Here is an 18,697-nt window from a genome sequence, read left to right on the forward strand (position 1 = left end):
TCTTAGAAAATACCCGATCTTTACACAAAGTACTTATTTATAGTACGCCGTTATAAAATGATTGTAGGATGTTAAAATGATGAAGGATGGTTTACCGGGAAATCCGAATTTTATTTACTTTGATTATATTTAGCAGGTACCTACAATTCTGGTGATTCTTTTAAATCCCCTATTGTTAAGAGAATTACACATTTATTTAAACCATAGTCCCTCTTTATTATACTGTGACCATAGTTTTACGATTTTCTAACGGGAATTGAAATATTCATCCCGTCTTTAAACGGCTTTAAAACTTTGGAGGACATATTTATGCGAAATCTTTAATGGAAATTTTGAAATTGATTTTGGTGCAGAATATTCGGCTTTAACAAGTTATTTTAAATACGCCCCAATTACTTCTATTGATGTTGAAAGGAGTTTTTCAAGTTATAAAAATATCAAATAAAATGTTTCCTCGTAAAAAATTTGGAAAAACACATTGTAGTGAATTATAATCGAAGATATATTATAGTGATATTGTTGTTTTGTTTTAAATAGGTAACTATTGGTATCAGTTTTTGTAAAAAATGTGAATAAATTGCAGATATTTAAAATAATGATTTTATTTGAAAGATAATAAATAAGATTGCCGGCCCCCCTATAAAAGAACCCGCTAGAATAGAATAGAACAGAAAATTTGTGGTTTCTCGAAATGCGCATATTTTGAATTTTTGTGCATATCTTGCGCATATTTCGTAATTTTTTTACTGCATATATATGCGCATATTTCATCAAAATTGATCGCATATAAATCCGCTCCCTACTTATATCTTTTCGAAAATATAATATATTGGAGTAAAAATAGAATAACAAAATTCTAGTATTGAAAATGTAAAATCTACTGCAAAAATAATTATTGTATGCCAAATCTTGTACTGGCTTTCACTTTTCCGAGAAATATCTCATTTTGCTCGTTTTAATTCCAGATCTCGTTTAAATTTTCTTCTCTTTCCTTCAGTACTATAGGCCTATTACAGGCTAGCGTCGTATTTATGAATCACTAAAAATTTATTTATTTTTGTAAATCCACAAGGAAAAGAAAATTTCCATTTTTTCCTGTAGTTGGCTGTATACCACCAATCACAAAAATTGGAAAAATTATTTGTAAAAGGTATAAAATTTTATTAAACTTCGTAAGGCGGTGCGGGGTGCAGCTGCACCCCAGACCTAGTTTTTCTCACCTATCTTTTTTAATATTTTTTTTTTATTTTTGTCCATTTTTTATTCGCATTAAATTCAATTCCAAACGCACTACACCCATTACAGCATTTATAACTCTTTGCGTTTAAGTGTTTTTTTGGAAAAATGACTGTATGGTGCATATGATGAAAATTTCATATCCTGAATTGGACATTTCTGATGTTACACCTGGAGCTAACAGAGCTACAGAACAAGGTCGGTGTTACTTATGTCACAGAAAAAGACAGAAAGTCCCGACATAACTGTATTGTGTGTAAAAACTTTGTGTTGCTCACTCTGTGAAAAATTTCATGTGTTTGTGATGCAATGATAATATTTTTTTTTAAGAAGAAATGAGTACTTTGTTTGTAAAATTATGTTTCATAGTTTAATAAGCAAATCCTATTTATCTTTCAAATCAATTTTCCCGACGTTCACATATGAAAACGGATGGGGTGCAAATACACTCCGCACCATCGTTTACGTAAGAATCTAAGCACCGCCTTACGAGGGTTAAAATCCCTTTAGGCGCGCGGTCTACGATTGTAGACCAATAGTTTTTTGTCGTATAATATCGGATTTTGACAAAATTAACAAATTAATGGTTAGTAACATGTTTACTTATGTCCGTCCTTTGATATTAGATATGTTTTGTTCCTTGGATTTTCTCATTTTGACAGTGGTAAAATTATAAACGAGGTCATGATTTTTTGGGTCTTTATTGGCAAGTAAATGAAAATGGTCACAAAAATAAGCTCAATTTAGTAAAAAACACAAATATTTTTTACCTTTGAACTTCTAGAATTACCAATAGGGATGAATAATAAAGAATATAACTAAAAATTAAAAAAGAACAAAACTATTAAATGGTAAAAGTGACACAATTTTAGTCCGTCAAACATTCAGTGCAAATATCCCTGAGATGATCCTTGCATGCAAATTTGTCACATCTTTGGCATGCCGTTCTTGTTGACATATTGCAAATTCGTACACAAATACAACATCGTCCCACATAATTTGTTGGAATATTAGGGGAGGGGGTACGACTTCTTGAACTCCGAGCAGTACGCGAGCTCGTCGTCTAAGTTCTCTTAGCAGGGAAGGTATAGTTGATCCATATTCAATTTGCGGTTTGATTAGATCCCATGCCAAGTTTTCAATGAAGTCGCTTCTTGAAACTTTTTCATTTATGTTTTAGCTTTATATACACAGCAGCTACATATTAGCTTTATATATACAATGAAAAACTGGAACGCGCTTAGTCGCGTGGTCTACGGTTGTAGACCAGTGCTCTTTGAATAATGGTAAAAAAATAATGCAAATAGATCGGCGGCGTTTAGCAAACTGAAGAGTAAGTTGGAAGTATTAGTGACAGCTACTAAGCGGGATGGGGCGTTTGTACAGTTTTCTGCAATTAGCGACCACTTAACCCTTAAACGCCCAACCTTTTTTAGGTTCCATGTACGCCCAAGGGTGGGTAAAAAATGTCCACCTCGAAAATAGCTAATATATTTATTGAGAGTTGTTGAAAATTGATTAAACTTAAGAATCTTATGCTTAATAAACACAGCATTTTCTAAAATACTAATATAAACAATTTACAAACCTTACAACAAAATTACAATGTACATCAAAATTAACATACCAGTAATTCAGATTTGTCGATTTTCTCCATATTCTTTCTTTCAGCTTTCTCATTGGCGGATAATTATGTAGATTATGTAATTATACATCGATAATTATATGGATTGTCTTCCTACCAACGAGAAATTATATAGAAACCTTTAGTAACAAGTTTTGCCAAGGGTGTACTTTTTATGCCCATCCATATTTAACTCAAGATGCTGCTTTTATTTTCGAAAATATTGGTAGAACCAAATTAACATTCGATAATGGGCTGTCTTTTAACAGTAAATAATTTTTAAAAAAAATTTAAACACGTAATAAATATGTTAAAAGGGAATACGCATTAGGTGGACATTTTTTACCCACCCTTGGGCGTTTAAGGGTTAAAGGAGAGTAGTCGACGATTGTAGACCGCGCGACTAACGGAGGGTTAAAGGGCTACATCACAACAAAACGTTTATGATTTTTTTAATTTGTATTAAATAAATTAGATATATAATTTTTATTTTGTACATTAATTTAATTCAAAAATTCTTTTGCCTGCCTTAAAATATGTTAGAATCTATATAACTGAGTATATAGCCCATTCCACGAATATACGTCTGTTTTGGATTATCGCGGCAACGAATATTTTACTGTGCAAAATACAAAGAATGAAAGTAAATTGCGAATTATACTGTTGTTTATTGGAGTAATTTTTAGATTAAAATACTTTCGTACTTCTTATGTTGCACACTAAAATATTCGTTGTCGCGATAATCCAAAACAGACGTATATTAGAATATTCGTGGAATACACCATAGAACAGAATTAAATATCCTTTCAAATAAAGTATGTAGTACAGGACACCTATATATTTATATATTTAAAAAAGTCATCGCTCAGACGGATTACGTTACTACAGATACCTCGTTTTTAAACTCGTAGGAGTAATTCAAATTTTCCGCGCCGTAATGCTTATTTGTAATTGGTCCAACCACAGGCAAGTTTAGGTACTACAAGAATTTATAAAATTTTGACACTATTGACGTTTATCAAATTTTGACACAAATGGCATTTAAGATGGATAGGTTAATTAAGTCATATTTGCGATTTTTTGTGTTTTGTGCGTTATTCCTGTAATTGTATAATAGGCTAGCTGACCCGGTGAACTTCCTTACACCTTAGTTTGTCATAATTAAATAATCTGTCATAATTGTGATTCTAGATTAGTTCTTGAACGCAATTGCTAGAAATAAATTACTCAAAATCAACTGCTCGAAAATGAATTGCTAGACATGAAAATTGATCGAAATGCAATTTGCTCGAATCAAAAAGAAAACTATATGTCCAAATATTCTTTCACAATAATGCAAAATTTGTAGGTATGGTCGAATGAAATTCGATAGTTTTAAGGCATTCCAGAAGCCGCTACAGATAAAATGTTTTAACAACTCATTAATCATTCAGAATTAGTCGACGGTTATTAAAAGTTAAAATAATTAAGACGATAACTGGACGATAACGATTTAATGAGTGAAATTTAAATTTTTTTCCACTTTAATGACAAAAAAGCAAACTCATTAGCAGAACCCAATTAAAAATTATTTTGCACATCATATTTGAAACAGTATTTGGTTGAAAAATCTCATTTTTGCTAGCAAAAAATATACTAATTTGTCTGGACTAAATTACAGTTCTGTTTATCTTAAAAGGGATATGCTGGTATCAACATTCACACAGTGTTGCCAAACTGGATTTTGTTATTTTGAGTGTAAATTTTCCCAGCGATCTTCGAGGGTACAATACATAAAAAAGATACATAATATGACAAATTATATGATATTACACGTATACAGTACGTAAATCGTTCAGCTGGACATAGGGAACATACAATATATAGATTTAGATAGATACATAAATAAATACATTGTATTATATTGAGATAATTGAGGCAACTGAGCTTTCTCGATGACAATATGGTTGTTAGGATTAAGGGGCATTAACCTCAAAATTGACAAACCATTTCGACTGACACAAATAAACGTCAAAATATGAGAATGTAGTAGGTAGCTAAATATTTTGGCCTAATAGAATGGAAAAACTGTTTAGTTTTTAAAGTAAAATAAATTTTATTATTCTAATTCATACCTTAACCTTTAACTACACGCGCTGGCGTATTTTTGTATGCCACATATAAGAATTCTATTACAAATGTATTTAAAAATTTAATTTGTGTCTTTGTTTATATCTAACCTATCACTGGAATGCGCTTTACACTGGATTTAGTTTCGTTATAATGGGCGTTCTAGGAAGATCGTAATTTACAGTTAATTATTTGTTGTTTCCGGTGGTGGATAACATACGCCACAATTATAGTAATACAATTAGTAATATAAGTACAAATTTCAAATGTTTTTTAGTCATTATGGCACAAAATATATATTTTTTTTATAAACAATACTTTTTCTCAGGTAAAAAATATTTCAAAAAAATTTTTATTAGCAATTTTATTTATCATGGAATCAGATTCCAGTTATATACAGGGTGATTGATTAGTGTGAGGAAGCTCAGTAGATCTGTTATAGTAAAAATTACAAAAAAAAGTTATTGACAAAAATTGTAGGCAGCTTTAAACTCCACATTTCAAAAATTAGTTACAATCTTACAGGGTGTTCCATAAGATGGTGGCAGACCAAACTTAGGTTTTTTTAAATGGAACACCCTGTATTTTATTTTAAATTTGAAATCAGCTTTACTTCCACATCACAATAATGTAAAGTTGTATTATGTTATACCGTTAATGTTAATGTTAATGTTATAACCAATATTACCTGAAAATCGTATCAAGTTTAACTCCCTGTATAATTAAAAAGGAGTATAGGAACATTGATCTATTGCAACCATAGTTTTATAATAATTGTTAAAAATTATAAAAAAAATCGTTTTCATATTATTCGTTAAATCAAATACAGGGTAAGTCAAAATGCAAGTACATTATTTTCTTGGTAATTTTAAATAGAACACCCTGTATTTGATATCACTATCGAAAAGTACTAATATCGTACTTCAAATTTTATGAAGTACTCCCTATACCTAAAGTTATCAGTTTTCTAGATATTTTTATTTTTCCATCAAAGTATTAATTTGGTAGATATTTTATCGTTTACCAATAATTATTGTGAGTTGGCCATGATTCATTTGTCAGAAACTGACAATTTGACATTATTGTTTATTAATTCAGTAACGAAATAACGACACAGAAAAGAAAACAATTTATTTCAAATAAAATTTATAAAAAATAACCGACGGAAAATTAAAAAAAAAATAACACAGAAAAATAAAAAACAACAGTAATTTTCACTTATCTTACTTAAGTAAGGTGTTCAAAATGACCTCCCAAAACATCTATGCATACTTGAAAGCGGTCATTGAAAGAGTTGCTTACATTACTAAGCATTTGTAAAGAAATATTTTGAAATGCAATTGCAATCCCTTGTTGTTGGAGGTATTTTATATACTTCGTTCTTAACGTAACCCCAAAAAAATGAGTCCATGTTATTAAAATCTGGTGACCTTGGGGGCTACCTTACCGGTCCATCCCTTCCGATCCATCTTTCACCAACTAATTCGTTATGGTGAGCAGGAGCACCGTCATGTAGAAACCACATTGGTTCACGTATATTAAGTGGAACCTCTTGTAATAATATCGCTAACTGATTTACGCTAAAATCTAAACAAATCTCACCATTTAAGTTATTTTCAAAAAAATATGGTCCTGCTACATGGTTACCGACGATACCTCCCCACACATTTAGAGACCATCTTGTTTGACTATGTGTTATGTGGTATGGATTACTTGTTGAAGAGTAGTGAAAGTTATGCCTATTAACAGAACCGTTTCGATGGAATGTAGCTTCATCACCAAATAGAACATAATCAAAAAAATCTCTCTGCTCATTAATTTTTTCTAAGGCCCATTTACAAAATACTATTCGTTTCTGAAAATCATCATTATTTAATTCTTGGTGCTTTTGAATATGATAAGGACGCATCTTGTTTGTAGATAGAATGTTTTGAACAGAGTAGTAACTAAGTTCTTGTTCATTGGAAATACTCCTTCTTGTGTGTGGGTTTTCTGTAACTGCCATCAACACTCATTTCGTTTTCCTCTGTCACACTAGTTTTTGTTCGTTCATGTTTTTCATAATTCACTGAACCAGTGCGGTTAAATTGATCTTTAAATTTTTCAAATGTATCTTGTCTAGGTTGCCGCCTATCTGGAAACCGTTCTTGATAAATTCTAGTTGAGAGTAATTAATTTTTATACCACTTATCATATCTACCATTTCATCAGGAGTAAAATTCATTATTGCTAATTTAAATTGAATTAATTACTGAATTACTAAATAATAATTGTTGCTAATTTACGGTGTACCCCAATACTGAATTAATAAACAATAATGTCAAACTGTCAGTTTCTGACAAATCACTCATGGCCAACTCACAATAATTATTGGTAAACGTTAAAATATCTACCAAATTAATACTTTGATGGAAAAATAAAAATATCTAGAAAAATGATAACTTTAGGTATAGTAGGGGAGTGCATTTAGATTTTCACTTCGGAAAAAATCAAACAAGATAAAACTTTTTGTAATTTCGTTAAGAAATGTTTAATAAACAACATATCAAAAAGTTCTACTCGAGAAGTGGGTGCTTCATTTTTTATTAAACAAATGAACAGCGAAGTTAGATGTTTTTTTAAATAACTCCGAAAATATAATTTTTAGAAAAAATCTGACTTGACCATTGAAAAATTCAGAAAATTTTACAAAAAAAACCTTATATAAAGATTTTTCTAAAATTAAATCTCTAGCTTCTGTAATTTTTTATTTATAACGCTAAAGTCACCCTTCTCACACACATTGGCGCACTGTAAACTAGCGTTGGAAGAAGTGCACGGTTGAGTTTTTTTAATGTAATTCTTTAACTAATGGATCAAAAGAAATTTTACAGATTGGACATGAAAGAAGATGAAATAAGCTATCTTACGGTTGTAATAAAAAGAAATAGAATGTATGGACGTAAGTACGGTGTGGGCGGAAAGTGAGCCTTACATGAATTTTGTTTAAAAATGATTTAAAAATGTGCAACTAATAAAATTTTACTTATAAAACTCTCAAATATGCACAAATTACCTCTCAATCATCTTACTAGACGATGTTTCATTCAAAAAAATCTCAAAAATTTAATTCAAATAATACGCTGTCTCAAAAAATGTAATTTTTGATAACTTCGTAGTTTTACAGAATTCCCACCACTTTAAAACGGTATTACTCAAGCTTAAATAAATCTAATAAAATTTTTTTGATATTTTTTTAAAGCTTAGGATGTAGTACTTAAAAAATACTAAATTATTTTAGTTTAAAAATGAAATAAACAATTTCTTTTTGAGAAAACTAAGAAAGATAACAAAAATGTAATACAAAAACCGAAAATTACCAGCTGAAAAAATGTATATACAGAGTGATCAACTTTTTTCTGTAAAACTTACCTAAAATATATTTAATAATAAGCTTCAACAATAATAAATGTTCAACAAAAAAAATTTTTTTGGCTCTTATACAGTATGTCTGCGTAACTTGGAACCTATTGATAACTTTTTTAATATCAGTTTTACGAAAAAAAGTTATTCTTTATAAAACACTCTGCATCTTATATAACATAAGATGCAACCATCAAATATCAAATTTTGTTAATTTTGTACGAGGTATGTCAAAAAATATGAATTTCACTCAAGAGTAAAGTACCTTTATATTTCACAATATCGAAAATTTTTATGAAGGAAAGTTATTTGGAATTAAAAACTATGTTCCAATATGTAATTAGATCCTTCTAATCGAAAATTTGTTTTTTTTAATATTGTTTCAAATTAATTATACCCAACATCATTAAATTTTCACTTATTATTTATGATAACTGATTTATTATTAATTTTATGAAGAAAGTTATTCGTCATAAATAGCTGTGCATGGTCTAACACTTAATATGCAAATATAAAATATTATATTTTATCAATATAATACGAGGTAATACCTATGCATACTATGTAAAAAAATTATATTTCGCTCAATAAATATATACCTTTATAGTTCACAATATTTCGATTGGAAGAGTGTAATTGCATATTGACACATCGTTTTTAATTCTGAACAACTTTCCATAATAACAATTTACAGTATTATGAAAAATATAGGTATTTTATTCCTAACTGAAATTTTTATTTATTGACATATCTTGTACAAAATTGATAAAAATTGATATTTTATGATTGTATTTAAAGTTTTAGAATATGCAGAGCTTTTTACTAAGAATAACTTTTTTATTTATGATCCCATTGCAACAATTTTTTGAATATTGAAGAGATAGATTTTGAATAATTTGTTCTTTCTTTCTAATACATTTTAATTTTTAATATAATTGTGAAAATTATTTGTTTATCTTTTTTTAAGAATGAAATTTCATATTTGTTTGATTGGATTCTACTTGTTTTTCATTTAAATATTCGCCATTTTGGATCCTCCATTTTGAAATTTAAATTTTTAATCTTTAATTCAGATTCAACAACCTGTTAAAAATAAACACAATAAATGTTTTAGAAAAATGTTCTTTTTATGTTCTTTTTAGAAAATCCGCATTTTGGATTCGCCATTTTAAAGTTTATAATATTAACATTTAAGTTAGGTTTATCAAAGCTCTCAAAAATAAATATATGTAGAAATAAATACATTTTGTAAAGAAATTATGATTTTACAACTATTTTTTAAGTTATCCGCCATTTTGGATGTGCCATTTTATAATTTGGAATTATCAAAATTTGATTCATGTTCAATAACTCCTCAAAAATATCCACATATATGTAAACAAACACGTTTTATAAAAAAAATTCGTATTTTACAACTGCTTTTTATGGCTTTTTAGGAAAAAATCCGCCATTTTGAATCCGCCATTTTGAATTTGCAAATTGTAATGTCAGATTCGGGTTCAGCATAATGAAAACTAAAATAAAAATATTTTTTATCAAAATAAAATGTCGAATTCACCCATATTCTTAACATTATTTATACAAAAAAAATTGTTATTGTTTAAACAATTAATAAACAATTAGCGGCGAAATTTGTGAGTAGAACTTTTTACTTTAACATATTTATAAACTAACAAAAAAAGTTTTAGGAAAATATATCCTTGTTTGATTTTTTCCGAAACATTGTATCTTTTCGTTCTAATTGCACTCCCCTATAGGGAGTACTTCATAAAATTTGAAGTACGATAGTAGTACTTTCCGATAGAGATATAAAATACAGGGTGTTATATTTAAAATTACCAAGAAAATAATGTACTTGCATTTTGACTTACCCTGTATTTGATTTAACGAATAATATGAAAACGAATATTTTTTATAATTTTTAACAATTATTAAAAAACTATGGTCGCAATAGATCAATGTTCCTGTACTCCTTTTTAATTATACAGGGAGTTAAACTTGATACGATTTTCAGGTAATATTGGTTATAACTTTTTAAATACCCGGTATAACATAATAAAACTTTACATTGTTGTGATGTGAAAGTAAAGCAGATTTCAAATTTAAAATAAAATACAGGGTGTTCCATTTAAAAAGACATAAGTTTTACTACACCATCTTATGGAACACCCTGTAAGATTGTAACTAACTTTAAAATGTGGAGTTTAAAGCTGCCTACAATTTTTGACAATAAATTTTTTTTGTAATTTTTACTATAACAGATCTACTGAGCTTCCTCACACTAATCAATCACCCTGTATATCCCAATTTGCTTACTGAGAAGATATTCCAAGTATTCGCTGACGCCGAGTAAGGTTTATAAAAAACAAATAAGTGTAATTTTTCAAAAAAACAAACAAATCCGCTGTTTTTAAGTGTATTTTCTTGTGGCGTATAAAGTACGCCACGCGTGTAGTTAAGTTATATTTTGATGTGCGGGTAGTTAAAGCTTAAAGTTCTAAATATTAATTAATTATGACAATAACAAAAAATATTATCAATCATTTAATACATGCAATAGTGTACATGATATATTTCGTTAGTTCATCTAATAAACATAAATAAACTGGATGGTTTGCCCAGGCGAAAGCAAGATTTTTTGAAAATTTCGTAAAATTAAAAAATTCATATTTTATCCAATTTGAGTCCAAAAGTTAATCTGTTGCATTGTTCTTTTATGAAATTTCTTGTTCGTTCTTCTTCTGTGCTCAGAATTTTTCTACGGCTTACGGTTCGCTATTTCGGAAACGAACTGCGCTAGAGAATAAAAAATAGCAGCGTTTTGTTCGAAATCCAGCAAAGAGTTCTACCTGCCAAATTTCATAAAAATCGGTCAATTAGTTTCGGAGGAGTACGGCAACAAAAATGTAAAATATTTAAATGGCTATTAAAAAATAACGGTTGAAGATAAAAAAGTGAAAATTTAGGATTGTATGTATCTTTTGCTTCTACATCATACAAAATTAAGAAAAAACGGTTTGTCAAAAAATTTAAAAAATATATCAGGGGGCAAGCCCCCTTTTGACGTAGGGGCATGAAATCAGAGTTATGCCTATTTCCAGTTCGGTAGAATACACGTGTAAAATTTCATAAAAATCTGTTGAGCCGTTTTCGAGTTATAAATGGTGTAACTAACAAAACTCGACTTTCTTTTATATATTATATAGATGTAAAATATTTAAATGGCTATCAAAAAATAACGGTTGAAGATAAAAAAGTGAAAATTTAGGTTTGTATGTATCTTTTGCTTCTACATTATACGAAATTAAGAAAAAACGGTTTGTCAAAAAATTAAAAAAATATATCAGAAGGAGCAAGCCTCCTTATGACGTACGGGCATGAAATCAGAGTTATCCCTATTCCCAGTCCGGTAGAATACACGTGTAAAATTTCATAAAAATCTGTGGAGCCGTTTTCGAGTTATAAATGGTGTAACTAACATAACTCGACTTTCTTTTATATATTATAAATTAAAATGTATTTAGTTGTGTAATAACAAAAAACAGTTGTTTTTAGCACTCTTCAGAGACGTGTTAGTGTAATAGGTATAATATTTATGGATTACCGTCGATGGCCGACATCATCAACCAAAGAAGATTAATCTGGTGATTTTTCTAGTGACATTATTAGGTATGAATCTGTCTTTTGAGGTTATTCCTCCTGTTTTAAAAACAGGGTATAGTATGATAATATATTATGTGTCAAAAAATCATAATTCAAAAATAAAAATCGATCTCTCTCGGGACTTGTCTTCAAAATTGCATATTCTGAAAAAAAAATGAAATTATACCATAATTTGACTCCTCACTGTGTATTTATGAGACCGTTTCTTTAGATGTTCTTGTAGTTCTGTTAACCCATGACATGGGTAAACACAGTGTGGTTTATTAGTGTATTCTAAACATCTACACATTTTTTATCGCCTGCTTTATGTAACCTAAATATCGGAACCTGGAGCTAGATATTATCATTAAATTTCAACAACAATTCCGATATTTGCTCCTATATAGCTATCATAATCTCGCAACAAAGGATTAATATACGACCAATTAAAAGCAATATAGTAACCACATCTAAGGCTGTTGCGAATTATCCTTCAGTTTCGCCAAAGATCAAAGGTAATAAATATCTTCGCTTCCTTACGTAGCTAATTAATCATATATAGCCTTATTATTGTCAAATATGTTTGTTGTTTGTTACATTTTATGTTTATGCTCTAATGGTATTAGGGGAAGATAATACGGTAAACAGGGTGAATCTCTAAGCCGAGTTTTTCTGTGGGTAAATATACTACTCCATAATTAGTTATCTGTTTAATATTCCCTGTTAAGTAGCATATCTGGCATTTTTTGCATAAATTTCATATTTTTACAATAAATTGCATATATCTGCTAATATCTTCCTAATATTATATAGCTAATATGTTATATATCTTCCAATATTATCTAAATGTTGGCATTATACCTTTTCTTAAAATTTATCATTAAATTCCGCGACTAATAAAAGCTGTTTCTCTTAATCACTTTGGGCGTACCTGCTATTAAAATAGAAGGTTTTAGGTAACTGATAAACAATTAAAAACATACAACAATGTACAAACAAAAATGAAACATACGTAAACACTTTTAGTCGTGCGGGTTCTTCCTAAATCCAAAAGAGATTAAAATAGAGAATAAAATTCCGATAATCGAAAATTTGCTATAACTTTTGCGACAAAAACTTAAGACTTTGATATTGCATGAAAAGTTGAGTCAAACAGTCCATATAATACACAAAAAATTTTAAGATGATTCGTCAATTGGTGTAAATATTATTCAATTTGTTTGTCCCTGAAAGTCAATGTTCTGCAATGGTATTGTTCAGAAAATAATAAAGAAAATAATAACGATACAGCGATTTTGCGAGTACCACATGAAAAAAGAAGACCAATGTTTTTATTATTTTTAATAAAAAATCAACCAATTATTAATTGCCATTGCAAAAATATTTTAATACAGTAAAGTCATTTTTAGGTAATAAATAATTTGAATAACTTTGTTAGTATTAACTGTACACTAAATCCACTTTGTTATTTGTAAAGCTGATATTTTTAAAAAACATATCACAAAAAAATTTCGCCTAGGTCAATTAAGGTCAAAGTTAGCCGCTTTTTTTATTTAATTGACTGTTACTTTGTTTATAACAATTAAGCAACATAACCAGCACCATTTTTAAGTTCAAGGTATATAGTTTTTGTGTAAAAGTTTGAGTAATCTTTGAACTTCAACAGAACGGTTAATAAAGCTTTAAAAATAACGAAATCGGCTCGGGGTTAGTGGAGGAGACCTATCAAAATCGGTGCACTCAAAAAATGACTTTGATTCTTTCAACATAATATGCTGCAATTAACATCTCCGGAGCTTTTTGATTGATGTTGATCATTATTTTTTAAATTTTTATGTACTCGAAGTCTTGTAGAGTACCTTATGTACACATACTATCCCCAAATTACATTACAAAGTGTTAGGGGGAAGCCCCTGATCACTCAGGGATGTGAAAAATAGATTACTACCGATTCGCAGACCTACCGAATATACTTACATATATTTATAATTTCGTACAAATCGGTTAAGCCGTCTCGAAGGAGTATGACAAGTAACACTGTGACAGGAAAATTTTATAAATGTAAATATATAGATGGCCATTAAAAAATAGGGGATGGTGATAGAAGAGTGAAAATTAGGAATTATATATGTATTCTTGAATGCTACATCATATAAAATTAAGGTAGACAATTTTGTCAAAAAAAATTAAATAAAAATGTCAGGGGGCAACCCACCTTAATAACTTTTGGGTATGAAAAAAGATTACAACCTATTCTCAGTCCTACAGGATGATGGTAACTAACTTTCGGAGGAGTATGGTAACTAACTCTGTTACAGCAAAATTTTATGTATATAGAAGTAACTGTGAATTAAATAAAAAAAGTAGCTGACTTTGACCGTAATTAACCTATGCGAAAAGTTTTGTTTTGAAAATTTATGTAAAAATACCAGATTTTCAAATCCCAAAGTAAATTTCTATTCCTGGATCCCGCGTTCAAAAAAAAAGTTGACTAATATCAAGGTGAACATTTGTTAATAACTTAACGGTGTCTAGCTGGACAAACTTTGATGGGAACACTGGAACAGGGGAAGTTTTAATTGTGTAACATGATTTTAATAGTGGAACGTGTCCTCCCGACAATTTAGTGATTGAGAAAACTAGCAGGTTGTTTTTAAATTTATTCAATAGCAAACTTTATACAGGGTGAGTCACCACTAACGGGACGGAAGATTACAGCGAAATGGTAAAAGATTTGAAAAAATTTTTAAATTAGTAGTTTGTAAGTTGATAAAATCTACATTTTAAAATTATTTTGAAATATACAGGGTGTCCCAATAAATGGCGGCGTATCAAAGTTATATTTTTTCTTATGGAACACCCTGTATTTTATTGCATTTTTAATTGTTTGCAAAAAATAAGGTATAGTTTCATAAGATTTCCTATACCTATGTACAGAGTGTTCTGAGTTATGGTGACTTTTCTTAAAATGTAAAGTTTTAAAAGAAGGCTTATTTTCAAGTTATTGAAGAAATTATGAAAAAATCACTTTTACATCTAAATAGTTGGATATTGGTTGAATGTATTCCATGATTATTATTACACAATTATTTACAGGGTGTTCAACATTTACAGTTTAATTATTGGATAATTCAATGTGTCATATGATGCTTATTTTAAATAAAACACCATGTATATTAATAAATAATTATACTAAACAATTTTATCTCTTTCGAATGGTATATGGATGTCCTATACCTAGGTCTCATAGTTTTTGCGTAATTTACAATTATTTAAATTCTTAATCTGTAAATCGATTTTAAAACAAAATATGTAGTTAATTAATGTATCACATTGTCACGTTATGACAGTACGGTCTGGTAATTATTTTATAATTAATGTATTCCATGATTGATTATTACACATTTATTTACAGGGTCTTCAAAATTTACAGTTTCATTATTGGATTATTTAATGTGTCATATGATACTTATTTTAAATAGAATACCATTTACAGTCGAACCCGCTTATTAGAATACCGGTTAAAGGAATATCCCGGTTTAAGGAATAAATATTTGAGGTCCCAAAACGTTTTTGCTATGCACATATGATCGTTTATTAGAATATCCCTGCTATAGGAATACTTTTGCTTGGCACGAAAGCTATTTAAATAAGCGAGTTCGACTTGAGTTCGACTGTATATTAATAAATTATTATACTAAACAGGTTCCTCTTTCGAATGGTATAGGGATGTTCTATAACTAGGAGTCATAGTTTTTGCGTAATTTACAATTTTCTTAAACGGTAAATTGATTTTAAAAATAATATTTATAGTCACTCTCGATTTTTAAACAGTACGAAATAAATGTTTGTTTACTGTATCATAATGAAATGAAAATTATGTCTATTTACTAGACCATTATTATGAAAAGTAGGTATATTGGTCTGTATACAATACATTCAAAAAAAATCAGGATCTTGCATAAAGTCCAAAGTCCATAAACGATAAGTTAAATATTTATCATAATCCTGTTTGGTCTAATATTGGTGTAGTTGAGTATTATAATGATAATAGTGGTTTCTCTTAAGTATTCTAACAGTCGTTTGACTGATTTACAATTTACTCGAAATTTTTACTTTACTAGTATTTGGGTTTTCCGTAACAGAAAACAGGACATCAAGCTCCTTGACGCCGTCACAAATAACTGGTTTATTTTTATTTAACTTTCCGCATGCAACATTACCAGTAGCACGGAATCTATTGAAATCTCTCAAAAACGCCTTTTTTGGATGTCTTCTATCAGGATACTTTTGAGCGTAAACTTAAGAAGGTAAGATACAATTTTGCAAACACTCCCCAGTGCAAAGTACCATGTCTACTCTTTCGTAGATAACGTGATTATTCATTTTTAGGAAGAATTAAATTTGAATATCATACACAGGTGTTTATATTTCTGATAATTACCAGACCGTACTGTCATAAAATGACGATGTCATACAATGAGATACATCTTTTGTTTTAAACTCGATTTACAGATTAAGAATTTAAATAATAATTGTAAATTACGCAAAAACTATTAGACCTAGGTATACATACATAGACATCCATATAACATTCGAAAGAGGTAACTCCGTTTAGTATAATGGTGTATTAATATATATGGTGTTCTATTTAAAATAAGCATCATATGACACATTAAATAATCCAATAATTAAACTGTAAATTTGAACGCCCTATAAATAATTGTGTAATAATTAATCATGGAATATATTCAACCAATATCCAACTATTTAGATGTAAAATTATTTTTTTCATAATTTCTTAAATACCTTGAGAATAAGCCTTCTTTTAAAACTTTACATTTTAAGAAAAGTCACCATAACTCAGAACACTCTGTACATAGGTATAGGGAAGTCTTATGAAACTATACCTTATTTTTTGCGAACAATTAAAAAATGCAATAAAATGCAGGGTGTTCCAGAAGAAAAAATAAAACTTTGATACACCGCCATTTATTGGGACACCCTGTATATTTAAAAATAATTTTAAAATGTAGATTTTATCAACTTACAAACTACTAATTTAAAATTGTTTTCAAATCTTTAACCATTTCGCTGTAATCTTCCGTCCCGTTAGAGGTGACTCACCCTGTATAATATATAAAAAAATGTTTATCCGACAAATATGTTTGGCATTTTAATAAGTCCAACACGTAGAACATGTCAAATGACAGCAATTATATTGGTGGTAAATAGCAGTCTGATTTTTGCATGAGAGTTTAATGAAAGGGTAACAAATCAATTAAAAGTTCTGTCCGATAAAGCACATTGGGACGTTTTTGTAGTCTGACGTTCGAAACCTGTAATCTGTTTTACAATTAAAATTTCCCCTGTTCCAGTATTCCCGTACATCAAAGATTGTCCGACTAGATACCGTTAAGCTATTAACAAATTTTCAGCTTGCTATTAATAATTTTTTTGGTACGCCGGATCCAGTCCATGAGGCCACAGTCAATATTAACAATATTATTCAAATTATTTATAAGCCAAAATGACACTACTTTGGTAAAATGTTTTCAGAATATCAAAAATTACTTGTTATTGATTTTTTTAAATATGTTGAAAACGTAAGTATTCTTCTTTAATGCGGTTTCCACAGAATTGCTCTCATTATTTTCTGAGCAATAACATTGCAAAAAATAGCCATGTTTGATAACCAAATTAAATAAAATTTAAATTAATTGACGAATCGTTTTGAAATTTTTTGTTTATTATAAGAACAATTTGGCTCTACTTTTCATGCAATATCAAAGTCTCAAGTTTATTTTCCCAAAAGTTAAAGCAAATTTTTAATTTTCGAAATTTTAGTCTTACTTTTCAATTTCCGAAGCAACAAAAATGACGGTGTTAAAATTCAAAAACTGTCATTTTAAACATGTGTTCATCTGCTTAATAGGGGAGTGCAATTATAACGAAAATATGCATTGTTTCGGAAAAATTTAAACAAGCTTATATTTTTCTAAAACTATTTTTGTTGGTTTATATATATGTTAAAATAAAAAATTCTACTCGCAGATTTGGCCCCTAAATATTTATTAATTGTTTAAACAATAACAATTGTTTTGTATAAATAATTTTAAAAATATCGATAAATTCATTATTTTACTTTGATCAAAATATGTTTCTATTTTGTTTTTGTTTATGCTGAATCCGAATATGGCATTGCAATTTGAAAATTCTTATACAGAAGCTCTTATACAGTGTGTCTGCATAGCTAGGAACCACATAGAAAACTTTATTATCAATTTTACGAAAAAAAGTTATTCTTAATAAAATGCTCTGGATAGTCAAAAACATAAAACTCAACCATCAGATATCAAATTTTATCAATTTTATACGAATTATGCCAAAATATGAATTTCGTTAAAGAGTAAAGTACCTTTATATTCCAGAATATCAAGAAACGTTATTATGAAAAGTTGTTTGAAATTAGAAACTACGTCTAAATATATAATTACATTACTCTAATTGAAAAAAAAAATCAATTTTTTCTCAAATTACGGATACTCATCATCATTTTATTACAATTATGATAACTATTTTATTATCACTTTTACGAAAAAAAAAAAGTTATTCATCATAAAATGCTCTCCCTGGTCTAAAATCTAAGATACAATTATCAGATATCAAACTTTTTTAATTCTA

The sequence above is a fragment of the Diabrotica virgifera genome, chromosome 1 (genome assembly GCF_917563875.1).
Source record: "Diabrotica virgifera virgifera chromosome 1, PGI_DIABVI_V3a".
NCBI lineage: Eukaryota > Metazoa > Arthropoda > Insecta > Coleoptera > Chrysomelidae > Diabrotica > Diabrotica virgifera.